The sequence below is a fragment of the Myxine glutinosa genome, chromosome 4 (assembly GCF_964187855.1).
Source record: "Myxine glutinosa chromosome 4, kmMyxGlut1.1, whole genome shotgun sequence".
Taxonomy (NCBI): domain Eukaryota; kingdom Metazoa; phylum Chordata; class Myxini; order Myxiniformes; family Myxinidae; genus Myxine; species Myxine glutinosa.
Genome location: NC_136264.1, coordinates 53642204 through 53664045, shown reverse-complemented (window position 1 = coordinate 53664045; position 21842 = coordinate 53642204). Strand labels below are relative to the sequence as shown.

Sequence of the window (21842 nt, the reverse complement as noted above, 5' to 3'; positions counted from 1 at the left end):
GCGCGCTGCGATTTTCAATATGGCCGCCACGGCAGCCATCTTGAAATTGCTTTCCGTCAATTTCGAGCAGAACGGCTTGACCGATTAAATCCATGTTTGCAGTGTGTGTTGTGGTTTTGTAGAGGAAGGTGCCTTTCGAAAATGGGTGCACTGCGTTTTTCAATATGGCCGCCATGGTAGCCATCTTGAAATTGGTTTCCGTCAATTTCAAGCGGAACGGCTTGTCCGATTAAATCCATTTTTGCAGTGTGTGCTGGGGTTGAGTAGAGGAAGATTCCTTTCGAAAATGGGCGCGCTGCGATTTTCAATATGGCCGCCACGGCAGCCATCTTGAAATTGGTTTCCACCATGCATGGGCTGAGGAGTTTCGCCCGCTTTGCGGTGCTATTTTTTTTTGTGATTAATGTTAGCTCTTACACGAGCCTCGATCTTGTATACAAAAAAAAAGTGTCAAAGGGGTCTTAAAAGGATGAAGGGGTCTGGAGGGTGTAATTTAATGTCTGAAGGGTCAGAATTGTCTGAAGAGGTCTAAAGGGTCAGAATTTTCTGAAGCTGTCTAAAGTGTCTTAAATGTATGAAAAGAGTCAAAAGGTCAAAGGGGTCTACAGGGCTCAAGGTGTGAAGGTCTAAAGGATAGAAAGGAGTCTAAGGGTCTTTGGCGTTTTAAAGGGTCTAAGAGGATATAAAGGGTATTAAGGGTCTTCGGTTTATAAGGGGTCTTTGGAGTCTATTCTGTCAGCCACACAGTTGCATTGTGGGATTGAGCTATTACATGGTATCCCTTAATCCTTTCATATGTCCCATAGTACAATATATACATAGATATCAATTGACTAGGCTGAAAATTGACGATGTATGTGACCTTGACCTTTGACCTATTGACCTCAGCCAAACTCAACCTCAGTCAAAAACCTCAGAGTCAAAAACCTCAGTCAAACCAAACTCAGTAAGAGTCAACCACAGCTAAATGATAACCTTCCTAAATAAATTGTGGCTAAAGTTTACAACTTTTTGGGGACATTATTAGTTTTAAATTGCAAATCAAGACTTGTGAAGGAGTAAGGTGACTAACGATAGAAGGGTAATATTCTGACAGTGGTTGTGCAATGGACAATCAGACACAAACAACCAGATGGATGAACGAATGGGAAAATAAGAAGAGAAAGCAGAGGAAGCAAGATAGCAATTTGCAGGTTAGAGGGGTGGGTTTGGGAAGGAAAATTGGTTGTAGAAAATCTCACGGGTAGGGATGGAGCATTATAATTATTGGGATGGTAGTGTACTGGAGTCTTGTAAGCCATGGAGTGAAGGGTGGGACTGTATTGACTCAGATAGGTAGTTCCACAACCGCAAGAAAATATGAACAAAAGAGTGGAGGTTACCAATAAGCCAGGATTTTGAAAGATCAACAAGGGGATTGTTAACTCAGTACCACTGGTGGGCGGTTGGGGGTTTGGGGTTGGGGGTTGGAGAAGTGGGCAAAGGCTTACCTGATTTCTTGCAAACTCATTATTATGAGATATTAATTTGATGCGATCTTAGTATGGATCGCCCCCAGATTTTTGTTTGTTATCATAATACTGGTATAAAAGCACGTCAAAAATGATGACGGGTTGGAACAGTTTATTCGACGGTGCAGCCTCGTGAGCGTGCCAAAGTCTGAAGCCTCGGCCTAATGTCAGGTTTGCTTATATCTACTTTATTTGTGAGACATCCCATGGATGTAAATAAAGACTCGTTTTAATCTGCGCACGTTGCACATCACATGCAGCAAATTTCACCTCCTCGCACCTTGTATTTATTGTTTTTGTTTTTTTATCGCTTCTGTACACCACCCGTGAGGCTCACTTTGCAAGCCACCGTCTACAATTAAAATAGAAGAGACATAATTACTCTTTTATGGAAAAAAAATATCGAGTTTGTTTTATCTTCAAAAATAGACTGCAGTGAACACACATTTGTGTTAAAAGATTGGCCTTGAAAACCTACCTTATGAAGTGGGATAGACATCTGTACAAACACACAAACTGACATTGTGTTTTATATGGTAGATTTGTACCAGGCCTCCTTGCTCCACTGGTGAAGCGGTCGCAAGGTCAAATACATAAAATAACATGTTTCTGTTATTCATTTCAGGTGCTGGTGGCTTGTAGTGGTGAATGAAATGAAGTGGAAACTGTAAGTTGTTCTATCTGCCATCGTAAAATCAGCATACAGTCACATGAAAAAGTAAGTACACCCCATGTAAAGTTTTGACTTTTTCAACATATTTCAATATACAGCTATTTGATCTTCATTTCAACAATATTGATAGATAAAGGTGATATAATATAACAAATATCATGAAACATTTACATTTTGTAGTCCATTGTATAATTTAAATAAACATAAATGCAAATTTCGCATGTGGAAAAAGTAAGTACACCCTTGGCTCTAATAGGTGGTATTGCCCCCTTTGGCAGAAACAACCTCAAGTATGCGTTTCTTATAACTGTCTACGAGTCTCTGACATCGACTGGGAGAAATTTTTTCCCACTCCTCCATGCAGAATTCTTTCAGCTGTGCGATGTTTGAGGGGTTTCTTGCATGCACAGCTCGTTTCAAATCCCCCCACAACATCTCGATGGGATTTAGATCCGGGCTTTGACTTGGCCATTCCAGAACCCTCCATTTCTTTCTTTTCAGCCATTCCTTGGTGGATTTACTGGTATGTTTTGGGTCATTGTCATGTTGCAAGGTCCACCTTCGGTTGAGCTTCAACTTTTCGACAGATGGCCTCACATTATCCTCAAGCACCCTCTGGTACAATGAAGAATTCTTAGTGGATTCTATGATGGTGAGCTGCCCAGGCCCTGATGCAGCAAAGCTGCCCCAAACCATAATATTTCCACCACCATGCTTTACAGTTGGTATCAGGTTCTTGTGGTCAAATGCTGTCTTTGGTTTTCGCCAAACATGTCTTCTGGTGCTATGGCCAAATAGCTCTACCTTTGACTCATCTGTCCAGAGCACATTGTTCCAGAAGTGCTGGTCTTTGCCTCGGTGTTCATTGGCAAACTTTAGTCTTGCCCTGATGTTCTTTCTGGACAGCAAAGGTTTCCTCCTGGCACGTAAATATCGGCTATGCCATGAAAAGAATAATGAATAAACAAGAAGACATCACGCAGAGCACGATAGTTGCAAAATCCACCCCTCCCCCCACCCCTCCCGAAAAAAGGTTGCAACTGATTAGGCAAATTGTCCATTTCATCAAGATTAAAATTGATGATCTTGATCAAAGCTCTTGGTCAATAGGATGAAAAGTGACGATTTTTTAGATGAAAATTGATGATTTTAGAAGTTTGACCTAGAGTGGACCTTTGACATTTTGACCTCAAAAATAGTTGCATTCCCTATTTAGTGACTCGATGTGCAAATGCTGTTCAATTTTCAAGTCCATCTGATGAAAATTGATGGTTTTTCAGATGAAAATTGATGATTTTGGAGGTTTGACCTTGAGTTGACCTTTGACCTTTGACCTCAATAATAGTTGGTTCCCTATTTACTGACTCGATATGCAAATGCTGTTCCATTATCAAGAAAAACGGATGAAAATTGACGGGTTTTTAGATGAAAAGTGATGATTTTGGAAGTTTGACCTTGAGTTGATCTTTGACCTTTTGACATCAAAAATAGTTGATTTCCCAATTAAGTGACTCATTGTACAAATGTTATTCAATCTTCATGTCAATCGGATGAAAATTTATTGTTTTTCAGACTAAAATTAATGATTTTGGAAGCTTGACCTTGAGTTGACTTTTTTTCTTTTATTCTTTTTGTATACAAGATCGAGGCTCGTTTAAGAGCTAACATTAATCACAAAAAAAACAAACGGACACATAAAACATATAATAAAGGGAGCGGGAGGCAAGATGGGGAGAGAGGGGGAAGCACACAAGTCCAACAGTAGAGAACATGGACATCGGGAGATCTGTGGGAGGGAGAGGGCTTGTGGGGAGGAGGCAAGGGAAGAGAGGGGTGGGAGAGGTAAGGAAAGAAGTCAGTATTTACTTCAAGGAAAGAAGTCGGTATTTCAAAAAAGTTGATCTGGGGTGAATTAACGGGGGTAGAAAAGATCAAGGTTTTGGATGGGGGCTAAGATAAGAGATGGTGGTGAACAGCTGTTTTAAAGACCTGGAGGGAGGAGTGGGATTGAAGAGAGTGAGGGAGTTTGTTCCAGAGGCGGGAGAAAAGAGGAATGAAGGAGTGAAGGTGAGCAGAGAGTCTTGATTTTGGCAGTTTCACCAGAAGAGGGTTGCTGGCAGATCTTGTGGGACCTGAAGGAATATTTGGGGAACAGAGCACAGACAGAGATGGGGGAGCTAGGCCGGAGAGGAGTCGGTAGAGGACATAAAGACCACCAACCTGCCTGCGGTGAGTGACTGAAAGGCCCTCAGAGTTAGCTTCATCACGTGACATTCCAATGATTCTGAATGCTTTGGTTTCAACAGCGTGAAGACGAGCTAGGTGAGAGGCAGGAGCACCAGCCCAGAGGGGAGAGCAGTATTCCATTGAGCTGCGGGTGAAAGCCTTGTATGTGGTGAGGAGCTCAGGTGTGCCAAGGACGGACTTCGCACGACGGAGGATGCCCATTCGGCGACTAGCTTTGAAGGCCAGCTTTGAAATGTGGTTTTCCCAGGAAAGATCATGGCAGATAGTGAGACCCAAAAGCTTGAGTGACAGAACTTATTGGAGAGGATTGTTGAGAATGTAGATGGGAGGATTGTCCAGACAGTCTTTTCGGAGAGACATAGTGAGTGTGTAAGATTTGTCAAGATTGAAAGACATGTTCATGACTTTGACCTTTTGACCTCAAAAATAGTTGATTTCCCCATTTAAGTGACTCATACCAATGCTATTCAATTTTCAAGTCAATCGAATGAAAAATGGCAATTTTAGAAATCTGACCTGCAGATGACCTTTGACCTCAACATCAATAGGCTTCTCAATTGTGACGACCTCTACGACTTGGTGAAGTTTCATGAGACCGGTTTAGAATTTTTATCTGCAGGCGAGTGACAAGCAGACAAACAGACAAATAAGAAATATGTCGTGCATACCACAATACTTGCGAAATCCAGAAAATAAGTTGTTGGCTTTTGATAACCTCAAACATAATTTGTGGTTTAATTCAGTGACATGGTATGCAAATGCTCTTAAAAGTTCAAGCCAATCAGATGAAAACTGAGGATTTTAGAAATTTGCCTATGTTGACATTTTGGCCTATGTTAACCTCAAAAATACTGGTTGGTTGAATTTAGTGACCAGATATGCAAATCCTCTTAAAATTTTAAGATAATCAGATGAAAATTGAGGATTTTATCAATTCGGCCGATGTTGATATCAAAAAATACTTGGTGGTTTATTTCAGTGACCATATATGCAAATCCTCTTAAAATTGAAGTCAATCGGATGAAAATTGAGGATTTTAGCAATTTGGCCTATGTTGACCTTTTGGCCAATGTTGACCTAAAATATAATTGGTGGTTGAATTAAGTGACCATATATGCAAATCTTCTTCAAATTTCATGTCAATCGGATGGAAATTGAGGATTTTAGAAATTTGACAAAGTTGGTGACCTTTGGTCTAAGTTAGCCTAATGACCTTTTGACCCCAAAAACAATAGGCTTCTTGCTTATAACCAACTCTACCATTTGGTGAAGTTTCGTGAAGATCGGTTGAAAATTGTGACCTGCAGGCGACTGACATACAGACAGACAGACAGACAAACAGACAGACACACAGATAGACAGGACAAACAGACAGACAAACAGACAGACAAACAGACAGACAGACAGACAGACAGACAGACAGGCAAACAGACAGAATAACACACAAGACCAACCAATATACTTGAAAAATCTTCGATTTTGCAATTAACAAACAAACAAACAAGAAGATGTCATGCGGAGCACGATACTTGCAAAATCCGCCCCCCACCCCCAAGAAAAAAAATTCCATTGATACAGCAAATGGTCCATTTCATCAAGATTAAAATTGACAATCTTGATCAAAGCTCGGGTCAACAGGAAGAAAAGTGACGATTTTTCAGATGAAAAATGATAATTTTGGAAGGTTGACCTTGAGTTGACCTTTGCCCTTTTGACCTCAAATATAGTTAGTTTCCCTATTTAGTGACTCAATGTGCAAATGCTGTTCAATTTTCAAGTCAATTCGATGAAAATTGAGGATTTTAGAAATTTGGCCTGTGTTGACCTTTTGGCCTATGTTGACCTTTTGGCCCATGTTGACCTCAAAAATACTTGGTGGTTGAATTCATTGACCAGATATGCAAGTCCTCTTCAAATTTCAAGTCAATCGGATGAAAATTGAGGATTTTAGAAATTTGGCCTATGTTGACCTTTTGGCCAATGATGACCTCAATAGTACTTGGTGGTTGAATTCAGTGACCAGATATGCAAGTCCTCTTCAAATTTCAAGTCAATCGGATGAAAATTGAGGATTTTAGAAATTCGGCCTACGTTGACCTTTTGGCTTATGTTGACCTCAAAAATACTTGGTGGTTGAATTCAGTGATGAGATATGCAAGTTCTCTTTAAATTTCAAGTCAATTAGATGAAAATTGAGGATTTTAGAAATTTGGCCTATGTTGACCTTTTGGCCTATGCTGACCTAAAATATAATACGTGGTTGAATTCAGTGACCAGATATGCAACTCCTCTTCAAATTTCAAGTCAATTTGATGAAAATTGAGGATTTTAGTAATTTGGCCTATGTTGACCTTTTGGCCTATGTTGACCTCAAATGTACTTGGTGGTTGAATTCAGTGACCAGATATGCAAGTCCTCTTCAAATTTCAAGTCAATTGGATGAAAATTGAGGATTTTAGAAATTTGGCCTATGTTGACCTTTTGGCCGATGTTGACCTCAAATATATTTGGTGGTTGAATTCAGTGACCAGATATGCAAGTCCTCTTCAAAGTTCAAGTTAATCGGATGAAAATTGAGGATTTTAGAAATTTGGCCTATGTTGATCTCAAAGATATTTGGTGGTTGAATTCAGTGACCAGATATGCAAGTCCTCTTCAAATTTCAAGTCATTTGGATGAAAATTGAGGATTTTAGAAATTTGGCCTATGTTGACCTTTTAGCATATGTTGACCTAAAATATAATACGTGGTTAAATTCAGTGACCAGATATGCAACTCCTCTTCAAATTTCAAGTCAATTGGATGAAAATTGAGGATTTTAGTAATTTGGCCTATGTTGACCTTTTGGCCTATGTTGAGCTCAAATATACTTGGTGGTTGCATTCAGTGACCAGATATGCAAGTCCTCTTCAAATTTCAAGTCAATTGGATGAAAATTGAGGATTTTAGAAATTTGGCCGATGTTGACCCTTTGGCCTATGTTGACCTCAAATATACTTGGTGGTTGAATTCAGTGACCAGATATGCAAGTCCTCTTCAAATTTCAAATTAATCAGATAAAAATTGAGGATTTTAGAAATTTGGCCTATGTTGACCTCAAAGATACTTGGTGGTTGAATTCAGTGACCAGATATGCAAGTCCTCTTCAAATTTCAAGTCATTTGGATGAAAATTGAGGATTTTAGAAATTTGGCCTATGTTGACCTTTTGGCCGATGTTGACCTTAAGAATACTTGGTGGTTGAATTCAGTGACCAGATATGCAAGTCCTCTTCAAATTTCAAGTCAATTGGATGAAAATTGAGGATTTTAATCAATTCGGCCTATGTTGACCATTTGGCCTATGTTGACCTCAAAAATACTTGGTGGTTGAATTCAGTGACCAGATATGCAAGACCTCTTCAAATTTCAAGTCAATTGGATGAAAATTGAGGATTTTAGAAATTTGGCCTATGTTGACCTTTTGGCCTATGTTGACCTCAAAAATACTTTGTGGTTGAATTTAGTGACCAGATATGCAAGTCCTCTTCAAATTTCAAGTCAATGGCATGAAAATTGAGGATTTTAGAAATTTAGCAAAGTTGAACTTGACCTTTGGCCTATGTTGACGTTTTGACCTATTGACCCCAAACTATAGGCTTCTTGCTTTTGACCAACTCTACCATTTGGTGAAGTTTCGTGAATATCGGTTGAAAATTGTGACCTGTAGGCCGGTGACAAACAAACAGGCAAACAGACAAACAAACAGGCAAACAGACAAACAGACAGACAAACAAACAGACAGACAGAACCACAAACACAACAGACCAATGTACTTGAAAAATCTTCGATTTTGCAAGTAACAAGAAGACGTATTGCAGAGCACGATATTTGCAAAAACCAACCAATATACTTGAATAATCTTCGGTTTTGCAAGTAATAAATTGATAAGCAAAAAAAGTGTATCCATAGTAAAGGCATTCCCAAATAATTGGTGAAAGATACACAACTCAGGGGTTTTTTGGGGTTTTGTACACCGCTCCTTTCCTATTCCATCTCCAGGTGCTGCATGACGTCATAACCGGATGCCAAAGGTAGTCCAGCGATGACACGCACTCAGTGTGTGTCATACTCCAAAGGGAGTACTCAGTTTTCACTCAGCTCATTTTTTTTTCTTACTTGCGAAAATGGAAGATTTTTCAAGTATACACAAAGAATTAAGTTAAGCACCCCCCCCGTTTTTTTACAACCTCGCACATTACAAGTTTGTTGTCGTCAAAACAGTGTAATATACCCATGATATTGCTATATTTTCTGGAGAAGTGATATTATGGTCACATAAAAACATAACAATCATGCCGTTTTCAATATTTTATTCTGAATAATTTAAGGTGAAATTTTTTGGGAATTTTAGGCATATTTTCACCTCAATTTAAGTATGGAGCTATAGGTCCATCACGGACAGTGTGGATGACGTTTATGTTTTCTAACGTACAGTCATTGTTCTGAGAAGACCTCTAGCGATCTTTGCGTCAATAACGTGTGTAGGACCCACGTGATCGGATCACTACTCAACCCAACTCAACCCTACGAGTGCACTCATCTGCATTTCATCAATGGATAATTGCTAATGTCATACCACTCATTATTTGATCTCACATACCTTAGAATATATGCCAATGTATACATATACACAAAGAATATATATTAGGGGGTGCTTACCTTAATTCGTTGTGTAGGGGTGCTTAACTTAATTCTTTGTGTATATATTGGTTGGTCTTGTGCGTTATTACTTGGCAATTTTTGTTTGTTTTTGACAGGTATGTTGATCACTCCGGTTGGTGTGTTTGTCTGTCCGCTCACTTACACTTGCCTACAGGTCACAATTTTAAACCGATCTTCACGAAATATCACCAAATGGTAGAGTTTGTGGTCTGACAAAATCCAATATATTTTTGAGGTGAAACGGTTAAATGTCAACATAGGCCAAATGTCAACCACTTATTTTCAAATTTCTAAAATCCTCAATTTTCATCTGATTGTCTTGAAATTTGGGAGCCCTTGAGAGATACCACCAGACCATGAAAGCTATGTTGAAGGCATATTGTATGGAGTATCTTGAAGAATGGGACAAAGGAATCTGTTTGTGTTGTTTGTCACCAGGGATACCCCAAATGAATCTACGGGTTTCAGCCCATTTGGGTTGGTGTACGGCCATGAGGTCCATGGCCCTCTTAAAGTAGTAAAATAGAGATTCCTCGAAGAGACTGAGAACCCTAACCTTCTGAAGTACGTATGTACTTTATGGGAAAGACTTATCACTGCCTGCAATGTTGCCAAGGAACATTTGAATGTATCTCAGCGGGTAATGAAGGCACGTTTTGACCAGAAGGCGACAGCTCGTAATTTTAGGCCTGGAGACAAAGTGCTAGTTTTACTACCTCTGCCCGGGGAGCCACTATCGTCGAAGTTTAGCGGTCCCTACTTGGTCGAAAAGAAGCTGAGTGAAGTGACCTATGTGGTGCGGACCCATGACAGACTGAAACTCCGCCGGGTGTACCATGTTAATATTGTTATGTCCGTTGGGTAGAGCATATCTAGATCCAGGTAGATCTGCATAGGTAGGTGCTTCGTATGTCGTGATAGGGAATCCTCACCTGTAATAAGGTTGTTTAGGCGGTTTGTCGGATTAAGTGTATATCTGTGATCATACAAGGATGATTGTGTGTTAAATAGTTGTAGGGATTAGGCTAATTCCCACGTGTGTGAAACCTGTAATCATTCTGGTGTCCCATATGGAAATGCACTCACATACATTAGCTAGGCCCATTAGCGCACACATTAATAAATCCTCCTCCGCCACAAGACGATAAAACTGACCGGAAGAGCAGACAGCAAGCGGCCACGCAGTGTTACACCATGGTGATGAAACATCGAACAGGCAGGCGGAGAGACACGCCCAGGAAGGCTCGTGACTGACAGGGGGGAGGGGCGAGCAATGAGCAGGCTACCAATTGGCAGAGTAGGGAAGGATGTGTGATTGGTCAGGGGAGGGGCAGAAAGCTTCCCCGTAATTGGCGGAAGGAGCAACACACTGATTGGCCACCGACCGATGGCATGACACGAAGGGAAAAAAGCGCTCGGCCAATGAGAGGACACCAACACGATTGGAAGATTCGAGAGGTCAAGGGGCGCCGCGCTGGTTGGAGGAGAGGAGGGCCAACGTCACGTGACAGCAAGTAAAACCTCTCGCTCGCCGGAATTTCTGTCTCTTCCCTTTGCCCTCTTGCGTTGGACTGTCCCTTTGCGCTGGACCTTCTCTTGTGTTGGACCTCGTCCCATTTGGACCCTCACTTGTTGGATGTTGGAAAGACGTTGGCGCACCGACAATTCTCTTACCCGGCATTCACGCATGGACCTCACGAATGATCGCGCGGGTACACGAGGCTTGCCATGCAGTGGCGTACGTGGGCCTGGTGGAGCGCGAATGGGGACGGAACGAGGCCTACTCCCCGCCAACATCGGAGCTGCAGGGGGACGACTGCGCTTGGAGCCGAAATATCCCGGACGATTCCTGACGGACGCTGACTGCCAGACAGAGATAAGTCCCTACGAAAGAACACAACGTTTTATTTTATTCTCCTTTCCTTTGTCTTGTATTTGAAGTGAGGTGTGCGGGATCCTGATTTATGAGCATTATTTATTTATCATCACGTTCATTGTTCTCAGGTTCCGTAAAATAAACGTGTTTCTTTTTGTACATTTAATTTGGTGTTTGCTTGATTTAATCTCCACAGGTTTGAGGGCTGCCTTCGGAACCGTGAGGTGAGGAACTTCAGCATCCTCCCCACCCTCCTTATCCGCCTCCATCCCCACGTGTATGAACTCTGCCATATTTGAACTGAACGCCTTCGGAGTTAAAGCTTGCTCGGTTAATCTGTTTCCTTGGTCGGTTTTTAAATCGCAAGGAACACGACAATATGCTTAAAAGGTACTATGAGCGTGAGGTCGACCTCAGCCGGTCAGTTGGGCTCGCTAAGTTGGTAGGTCATATAAACCATCAAGATATTGACTCTAGCGAATCAGATAGCGTCGCTCTACAAGAACCTGAGAGGGAACCCTTGGGGGCTAAGCTATCAAACTCAGAGGTGTTGACACATTTGAACTCCAAATTAGCTCATGTACCTGAGGATAAACAATCTTATGTAATTGCTCTAATTGCGGAGTATGCCCATCTATGTTCTGATGAGCCCGGGTGCACTTCATTGGCTTCCCATGATGTTGAGGTAGGGGATGCTAGACCAATCAAACAACACCCATATTGGTTAAATCCTGACAAGTTAGCTGAGATTCGTGAAGAGGTACCATATATGCTAGAGCATTACATCATCGAACCCAGTCAGAGCAGCTGGAGTTCACCGATTGTCCTCATACCAAAACCCGATGGTTCTGCAAGATTCTCACTACCGGTCAAAAGTTTTAGAACGCCTCATTTTTTTCAGTTTTTATTGAAATTTATGCAGTTTAATGTCCAGTGAATAGCCTGAAATGGTACAAAGGTAGGCAGTAAACTGCTCGAGGTTTTAAAAAAGTTTAGATTAGCAAAAACAGGAAAATAATGTAAACTGCACAGTTATATTGTAAAAAGGCCTTCTTCAGGGAACAAGTAATGGGTTAACAACTTACAGCTGTTCGACAGCAATGTAAGTAAATTAAGCCTTGAAAGTTGATGCAAACAATTCCTACAGGTGTCCCAACCTCTGCTGATTACTTGAATACAAACCCCCTGTCTGTTTAAAAGCAGTATTGGAACAGACTGTTATTACACCCTCTGAAGCATTATTTGGACAATATTGCACTGCAGGAAGTAGTATATTGGCAACTGGAGGAAACTCTGACAGGAAGAGGTCTGGCAGACCGAAAGCCACAAGAGAATCAAAAGACAAGTTTCTGAGAGTCAACAGCTTGCGTGATAGGCGGCTCACAGGACAACAGCTTCAAGCACAGCTTAACACTGGTCGAAGAAAGCAAGTCTCAGTTTCAACTGTGAAGAGAAGACTTTGAGCTGCATGTTTGACAGGTCGAGTGGCAGTAAGAAAGCCATTGCTAAGATAGCAAAATAAAAAAAGAGGCTTGCCTGGGCCATGAAGCACTGCCAGTGGACTACTGAAGACTGGAAGAAGGTCTTAGGGACCGATGAATCAAAATTTGAAATCTTTAGTTCATCATCCAGGGTTTTTGTACTCCGTCAAGTAGGCAAAAGGATGGTTCCTCAGTGTGTGACACCAACTGTAAAACATGGAGGAGGAAGCGTGATGGTCTGGGGCTCTTTTGCTGGATCCAGAGTTGGCGACTTGCACAGAGTGACTGGCACCCTGAACCAAAAGGGCTACCACAGCATTTTGCAGTGCCATGCAATACCCTCTGTTATACGCAAAGTTGGTCAGAGGTTCATCCTACAGCAAGATAATGACCCTAAACACACCTCCAGGCTATGTCAAACCAACCTTCGAGAGAAAAGCACAAGACGGTAGGCTTTAAATCATGGAATGGCCAGCGCAGTCTCCAAACTTAAACCCCATCGAGCTGGTTTGGGATGAACTGGACAGAAGGGTGAAAGCAAAGCAACCTACAAGTGAAACACATATGTGGGAACTTCTGCAACAGTGTTGGGAAGAACCTCCCGAACAATATTTGATTTCAATTGAAGAAAGAATGCCACGAGTGTGTTCGGCGGTTATATCTGCAAAAGGTGGCTACTTTGCTGAGTCAAAAATGTAAATTAAATTTTGTTAAACAAAATGATTCTATGATTTCTTTTTATCTTCAATTGTTTATTTGTTCTATGCTTAATTTCAGAGTGCATTGAGACATTAAACTGCGTAAATTTCAATGGAAACTGGAAAATTTGAGGTGTTCTAAAATTTTTGACCTAGGGAATTTGTCCAACCTCAGAAGGAAGACAGACTGAGTCAACACCCCCCCCCCCCCCCCCCCAAGCGTTGGTTCGGCGATTGACTGGGATTCGAACCCAGGATCCTAGGATCCCAAGCCAGCATCCTAACCGCTAAGCCAACACCAGGCTTGGTTTGGTGACAATAACAATCCGATTCGACTTTGGTTCAGGTCCGAATCCACATCTGGCCTATGAGTGAGATTCAAAACAGAAACTGTTCAGTCTGGCGGAGGAATGCTCTACCGAGTGCCGTTCTAGTTTCGTGCGTTTCAATTTATTTTACATCCTCATTGCGATTCACAGATAGACATGCAATATGTTTGTGAAATACAAACTTTCTGTCTTTTGATCAAACCAGTCAGCGAAACAATGGGTACTCAGGGCCTGGATGGTGTGAAAACTCTCACTGGAAATATGAAGCTTATCCAATCTTCAAGCAGATTAGCTCAAGGTGTGTTTTACTCACACCTTGAGGAAAATAACACAATCTTGTTTTAACAATAACACAAACCAAACGCTAACCCTATTATAAACAACCCCAGAGTGCCTATCCTCATTGGAATGGGTTGGAATCTATAAACAGTGGATGGGAATGAAGAACGTGCTGTTGACTGGAAGGGTGGGTGAGCAGAACCTGATGGTACGCAAGACCTAAAGTTCAAGATGTAAATGTGCCAGATCCTGCAAGATACCAAAACATTCTTAAGTCCACAGATATGTAAAGATAACCTGAGTTTGATAACCGGTCACAAGTTTGTGCCACGATAACAAGAAAGTAGAAAGGTATCAGATGTTGAGCGATGTTAACAATGCGGCACCAACTTCGAGTAAATGCTCCTTCAAAAAGATGTGATTAGAACTTGTACACTGAGAATCAACTTACTGCTAGAAATCGAGAACAGGTGATTCAAGGGAGGAAACACTTTATGTTGGCTGTGATGATGGATTCCATGACTTTGCTTACAGGCAGATGATGGATTCCATAGAGACCCAATGATCAGGAACCTGTGGGAATGGCAGGAGTTCAGGTGGAGACAGGGAAGGAAGAGTTGGATGCATGAGATGTGGAGCTTAGCTAAAAGATTGTCTTGGCATGAGTAGACTCTGCAATGGAGCCATTGGGAGTGAGGAAGACAGAGGAGGGGAAGGATACACCAGAGAAGGAGTTAACAAGGCACCACCAGGTTTTAGAGGAAGGAGACAAGTTGGAAAGCCCATCTTTGAAATTGGCTTGATATTGTTTTCCAGCTTTCTTAAAACTGGACACACATTTTTGTGCTTAAGGTAGCCTTAAGGTAGCCCTTGGTCATGTTAACCTTCCAATGTTCATAAAACACTATTTGAAATAATAAATACAGAAATAATCCTTGTAATTCAAGCCAATACTGCCCCCTTGCCACTGTGTGGTTGGCAAAGCACGCGTCATGTAATCTTCGGATGTTTGAATATGCTTCAACGTTTTCCACAACTTAATGTTCTTTTGTCGTTTTCATCTCTTTCCTCCCATCCACCACTCCCATCCGACATTACGCTTCTTTTTCTCACCCTTCCTTGTTCTCACGTCTCCACTTTCACTTTGCCCCCATCAGGCTCGCTGTTCAAGGGCAGGTTCGTGCAGTGAACTAAGAAAAACGTAAATCCGTTGCCATTTTCCCATGATGGTTTTCAACACTATTAAGCTGGTTGTATTCATTACGTTTGTATCAGTAAGCTCTTTTTTATTTCGTCGTTTCCAGGGTGTGGGTGGCATTGCCCACTGACACCATTTAGTGCCTGTCCCAAATTTCCCTCGGAATATGGTGTTGGGCCTTCTCTTTAAACTGATGGGCTCCTTGTAGGGATGGTGTGCCTGTAATGGTACTTTAAGAGTGTTGTGGGATTTCGATCCAGATATTAAGGAAAGGCGATATACAGTAAGTCAATGTCAGTGTTGTGTGATTGAAGTGGACATTGGAGGTGGTGTGACTCCCAACATGATGCCACTCTTGTGGTTCTTAATGGAGCAGATTATGGGACTGAGAGAAGTTGTTGGATAAATGAGGGTGAGTGGCTGCAGTGCACTCAGTAAAGATGGGGTGGACATTGATCTGAGATTGTGCTAAGCCGATTAAGTGGGAGTTGTGTGCTGGATTAGGTTGAGCTTCCGAAGTGTTGTTGTTGTTGTTGTTTTTTGGCGAATTGCACCAGACCGTTCTCGCGAACAAGCCCACGGCACAAAGACAGCCGATCGATCTCGCAGTAGCGACCCAGAGATCCCCCGTATCCAGGATGGTGTACCCCCAGCCCCACCTTCACGAAATCAGTGACACGACAAAGTTATATATATAGAGAGAAAGATAGATAGAGAAAGAAACACGAGGGAAAGTTCCATGGGAACCGACCAGCACTCTGACCGTGACTGCTCTGCCATGACAAATCCAGGCAGCATGGAAGAAAGGGGAAGATTTGGCCCCAGACTTGCGTTGGGGGTACAACCACCACGAAGAGGTGTCCCCAATAAATGTTGTTTCAGATGCTCAAATCCTAGCAAGTGGTGATTATTTCATCACATTCCTGGTCGGATGTTTGTACATGGCAGAGAGCTCTTTAAGCTCATTGTGGAGGACATTGTGTCCTGCATATGGAGAACCACGGTGTTGATGCTGCTGGCGCAGTTGAACTTATGGTCAATGGTGACCGCCACGATGTTAACATTGAAGGATTCTGGAGTCATAATACCATTGAAAGATAGGGCATGCAGCTCAGATCTTCTTTTCTGGAGATAGTCACATGACACTCTTCAAGTGTGAATGCACCTTGCTAGTTCTCTGAAGCTTAAGTCGAGATGTTGTCAAGGTCTTGTTGCAGGTGGTATATGCTGTTTCATTGTTAGATGTTTTACAACTGCTGCTGAACACAGTGAGGTCATCAGCGCATAGCCCCATACACAGGATTAAATGTTATGATTGAGGGAAAGTTATTGTGGAACAATTGAAGATGATTGCATCAAGGACAGTGTCTTAAGGAGCACATTTTCTGGAATTATGATTGTTGTCTTCCCACATGAATGAACTTCAATCATCTTCCTGTGTGAAGTATGATTCCTGTAATTGGAAGAATTTCCAATTTTTTTTTTTGGTTTTCCAATTTTTGGTTTTCCAAGTTGGTTTTGGTTTTTTGGTTTTGGTTTTGGTTTTTTTGGTTTGGTTTTGGTTTTCAATTGGTTTTCCAAGTTTTCCAATCCAATTTCCAATTGGTCTTAACTTTCCCTGGGCTCCATTATCCGTGACACCAGATGCAATTGAATGCTATTTGAGGTCAAGGACTGCAACTCTCACTTTTTCTCAGGAATTTAGTTCTTATGTCCATATTTGGATTAGGGATGTGACTATATCCGGAACAGAGTGGTTCTCACGGTACATCTGTGAGCAGGTTGTTTGTTTTAGGATGCTTTTGTATGGTGCAGGCGATGACGCCTTACATTCAGAGGAGGCTGATTGATTGGGTAATAGTTTATGGGATACGATTTGTCCTGTTTCTTGTTCCCAGGAAGTTTTCTACATGACTGTGGAGCAGAGATTTAACCACCATATAACTGGGATGTTGTCAAGATCTGTAGTCTTCGTGGTATCAGCAGAAAAAGAGCATCTACAGTATAACGCGATGAGGAGCTGTGGTTTATTACGGGGCTGTTCAATGAGTTATGAGCGTCCACATCCCATTTGTTGTTTGATGTCCAAAATCATTCCTAACTCTATGAGGAAGGGCTACAGAGCTTTTCTCGGATCAGTTGGTTGTGTAAATGCTTTACCCTTCCTCGTTTTGTTCCTTAGCATTCAGGTAGTTCTGTATTGCATAAGGTGGGTCCCTAATTCATATGTATGATAGGTACTACTCCTGACATGGCTTCCTGCATTGCTCAATAAACAAAGGTTGGTCTCCTGGTCTGATCATGATTGAGGGTTGAGGTACAGCATATGCCTGGCCATGAATTGGTGGTCTCTAGGGCAAAAAAAATAAATTTTGGACGTATGTTGATCAATCCGGTTTGTATGTGTTTGTCTGTCCGCTCACTTATACCTGCCTACAGGTTACAATTCTAAACTGATCTTCACAAAACTTCACTAAACAGTAGAGTTGGTGGTCCGACAGAATCCTATTTTTTTTGATGTCAAAAGGTCAACATATGCCAAAGGTCAACTACTTTTCAGATTTCTAAAATCCTCAATTTTCATCTAATTCAATTGAAATTTGAATAGGATTTGCATATCTGGTCACTGAAATCAACCACCAATTATATTTTAGGTCAACACAGGCCAAAAGGTCAACATAGACCAAAGGCCAACAACCTTTTCAAGTTTATAAAATCCTCAATTTTCATCTGATTGACTTGTAACTTGAATAGGATTTTCATATCGGCGAACTGAATTCAATCAACAACTATTTTAGAGGTCAACATAGGTCACAAGGTCAACATAGGCCAAAGGTCACCACTTTTTCCATATTTCTAAAATCCTCAATTTTCATCCAATTGACTTGAAATCTGGATAGGATTTTCATAACAGCTTACTGAAATCAACCACCAATTAATTATATTTGAGGCCAGCATAGGCCAAAAGGTTAACATAGGCCAAAAGGTCAACATAGGCCAAATTTCTAAAACTGTCAATTTTCATCCAATTAACTTAAAATTTGAAGTCGATTTGCAGATCAGGCAACTGAATTTTACCACTAATTATTTTTGAGATCAAAAGGATGCTCCACTGAGTGCCATTCTACTTTGTTCGCTTTTGCCAAGTGTCGCAATATGAGTGATTTTTTGTATCTGTCTGTTTGTGAACAAGATATCTCAAAAAGTTAAAAACAGATTCGGACAAAATTTGGTGGGCATGTTGGGTGTGTGACACGGACGAAATTATTCCATCTTGGTGAAGATCCGGATCCGATAATTTTTGTAATGATTCGTCATCTTTGAGAGATGGGACCAAAACCAATATAAAGCAGGATATCTCAAAAGGTTGTGGACGGATTCCGACGATACTTAGTGGACAGGTTGAGTGTTTGACATGGAAGAATTGATTCAATTTTGGTGAAGATTCTAATCTGGATCTGGATCAGGGAATTTTTTAAAGTGATTGATGAACAATGGATGCACCCCAGTATGAAGCGAGGAGTTGCAATTTAAAGGGTGATTATAGTTTCAGAAAGTGTTGTGGTAGAAATTGCAGAAACAATCAAAATGCTAGTAGGCAACAGACAATTACGTCCTGGAGTGAAGAGCATTAAATAACCGCATTTGGAAGATGGTTCCATCTCCGATATAAGAGACCCGTTGGTCTGTGAGTGACTGTATTTGTCACCATTTTTCTCAGAGATGGCTTGAAGGATCTTCGTCAAACTTTTAGAGGTTCATCAGTAAGTGCCTGGGTGTGTTTTAAGCAACAACAAAAAAAAACATTTGAAAAAGTTTGTTTTTTTCGATTTTTTTTGGAAAATATCGCCCAAAAGACCCAGCTAAATTAAATCCTAAGCCTTTTTGATTAATGACAGTTATATACAAGTACACATTCAGATAAATAAATACAAAACAAGTACAGATACATTCAAAGTACACCACCCCCATGCCAAATAATTAAATATCCTACAGCGCGGCATACTGCAGTGCAGCTCATAGAGACTGCATTGGGAGGGAGAGGTGTACAATAATTGATTGATTAATTGTATAATTAAAATCAATAAAAGATTATCACAAAATATTTTCTTAATCAATTGGCTAATAGCATAACTAAACCACTAGTGCTTCATCCGAAGATGTATCTTTTAGAAATTTAATCAAATAAGTCATTAATAAAAAATTAAAAAATTAATTGATTAATCAATAAATAATTAATCGATTAAATGATTAATCAATAAATCAAAAATATCCTTGATAGCCACATCACTTGGTCACTCTCATGTCCAAATATTAGCTTCCGAGCTCAAAAGGTGCCTGAGATATTGGCCAAATGAGAAAGAAAATAAATAAATGATTAATAATGAAAATAAATAAATAATAATCATTAAAAAAATAAATTATTAATAAATTCGGTCATAGAACACATAAACCACCATCATTTCATCAGAATCTGTAACTTTAAAAAACAAAAAAAATTTAGTCATTAATCGTATAATTAAAGAATTAATCGATTAATTGATTAATTGATTAATTAATAAATCAAAAATAGCCATTGCAGCCAAATCACCTGGCCATTGGCATGTCCAAATATCAGCTTCCTAACTCAAAAGGTGCCTGAGTTAATGGTCAGAAGAGAAAGGAAATTTAATTAATTTAATAAGTACTTAATTGAATGAATGATCGTTTTAAGGCCATTTTCCCCGTGAGGGCGGGGGTTATAGTGTAGCAGCATAGCAAACCTGTTGTGCATTTTGTGATACAAGCACCAAATTTGGCACAAATGTACATTAATATGTTGCGAACATTTTCAGATATTGGGCCACTTGAAATTCCGTAATTTTTTTTTTCAAATTTTTTCAAATTTCGTAATTTCAAATTTTTCGGGTGACACCGTCACAATTTCGGTCTTCGAGGCCGGCCGATATAGTGGGGCGGCTTAGCCCAAATATTCAAAAGAATTGTGCATTTTGTGATACAAGCACCAAATTTGGCACAAATGTACATTAATATGTTGCGAACATTGTGTGGTCAGCAATGAAGACGAGAGTCTGAATTACATGTATGCAAAAGACCTTGTGAACCAGTGAAGCAAATACACGGGTAAGCATGAATTAAATCTAGGGCATGATATAATTTCCATGATGTTTACCTCTACACTCAATGGTGGAAGGAGGTAATGTTTTGATCCCAGCTTGTCTGTATGTCTGTTTGTCTGTTAGTCCACAAAATTCCAGACAAAGCTTGTAGTAGTGGTAGTTGTAGTGGTAGTGGTGATAACAGAAATTGTTATATAGAACTGAACTTATATTATTATTATATGCAGAATAATAACTTCATTTCTATATGCCCTGCAGTGGACAGGTTAATTGGTTTATGCACTGAAGGGGTCACCCTGGTGTGCACTGCTGTGTTCTGCCTCACTGAGTTGTTCAGGTATGATGTACTCAGCACAAGCTTCCGGTTGGCCCGGAGGTGGGGGTGCGGGGCCTGTCACGGAACGTCAAAACAAACGGCCTGCCGGGGCCGCCCAAAAGTCGGGCGTGAGGGGCGCGTCCACTAATGGAACGCCTCTCGCTTCCCAGATCGAGGGCCACGTGGTCAGGAGAACCTCGTCCCTTCCGGTCACACTTTGCCTATCGGCCGGCCTCGAAGACCGAAATTGTGACGGTGTCACCCGAAAAATTTGAAATTACGAAATTTGAAAAAATTTGAAAAAAAAAATTACGGAATTTCAAGTGCCCAATATCTGAAAATGTTCGCAACATATTAATGTACATTTGTGCCAAATTTGGTGCTTGTATCACAAAATGCACAATTCTTTTGAATATTTGGGCTAAGCCGCCCCACTATTAGCCTTGCGGGCCCCATGACAATCATGGTTCCCTTCCCTTTTTGTGGCAATGTTTTTATGGCCGGATGCCCTTCCTGAAACCAACCCTCAGTTGCCTCTTACAATGCACAGGGATATGGTGTACCTATTCTAAATCGGGGTACACACCGGGATCATTCATCCCAGCAAGCTGGTGCTCACTTTGCCGACCTCGGAAGGATGACAGGCTGAGTCAACCCCCCTGGCGTTAATTCAGCGATCGACCTGGATTTGAACTCAGGATCCTAGGATCCCAAGCTGGCACCCTAACAGCTAAGCCAACACCAGGCTTTAAATAAGTACTTAATTAATCGCTAATAATTAAATAACTCCTAAATTAATTGATTAATCAAAAAACAAAAAATACCGTTTTTGACAAAGGACTTGCTCACTATTGTGCTGAAATTTCAGCTTCCTAGCTCAAAGGATGACTGAGATATCGCTGGACAAACAAACAAACAAGAAAACAAGAAAGCAAGAAAACAAACAACCAGAGTGAAAACTGAGTACTCCCTTTTTAGCGTGCGTCATTGCCGAGCCCCCTTCGGTGCCCGGCAATGACGTTATGCCACCTGGGGATGGCATGGGAAAGGTGCGGTGTGCAACAATCACCAGACATTTGAACACTTATAATAAAACTATTCCAGAAGCAGTTGAAGTTGGTTGTATGACTTCTTCTTCCTGACTGTCATTATACTATACGCAGAAACGTGATGAACAGCACATTCAGCAGCATATATTCAACGAAAAGGTAAAATGATGATTTGACATTTGTGATGTATTCTGATTTGGTGGTAATTGCTTTTCCATTATATTTGCCCTCATTTCAAATATGTTAATGTTTCTTTTTCGCTTGAGCAACGCCGGCTACTCCAGCTATGAACACATTTATACTTTACTCGGGGTACAAATACAAATACAACTTTGTCTGGGGGGTAACATAGGCTATGTGGC

At 40.9% G+C, this 21842-nt stretch overlaps 1 long non-coding RNA gene across 1 annotated transcript in view; it reads right to left on the bottom strand.

Annotated features, from left to right (window-relative positions):
- LOC144891713 (uncharacterized) overlaps positions 1 to 21842 on the bottom strand; it is a 966484-nt gene that overhangs the window by 435895 nt on the left and 508747 nt on the right. The window lies entirely within an intron of this gene.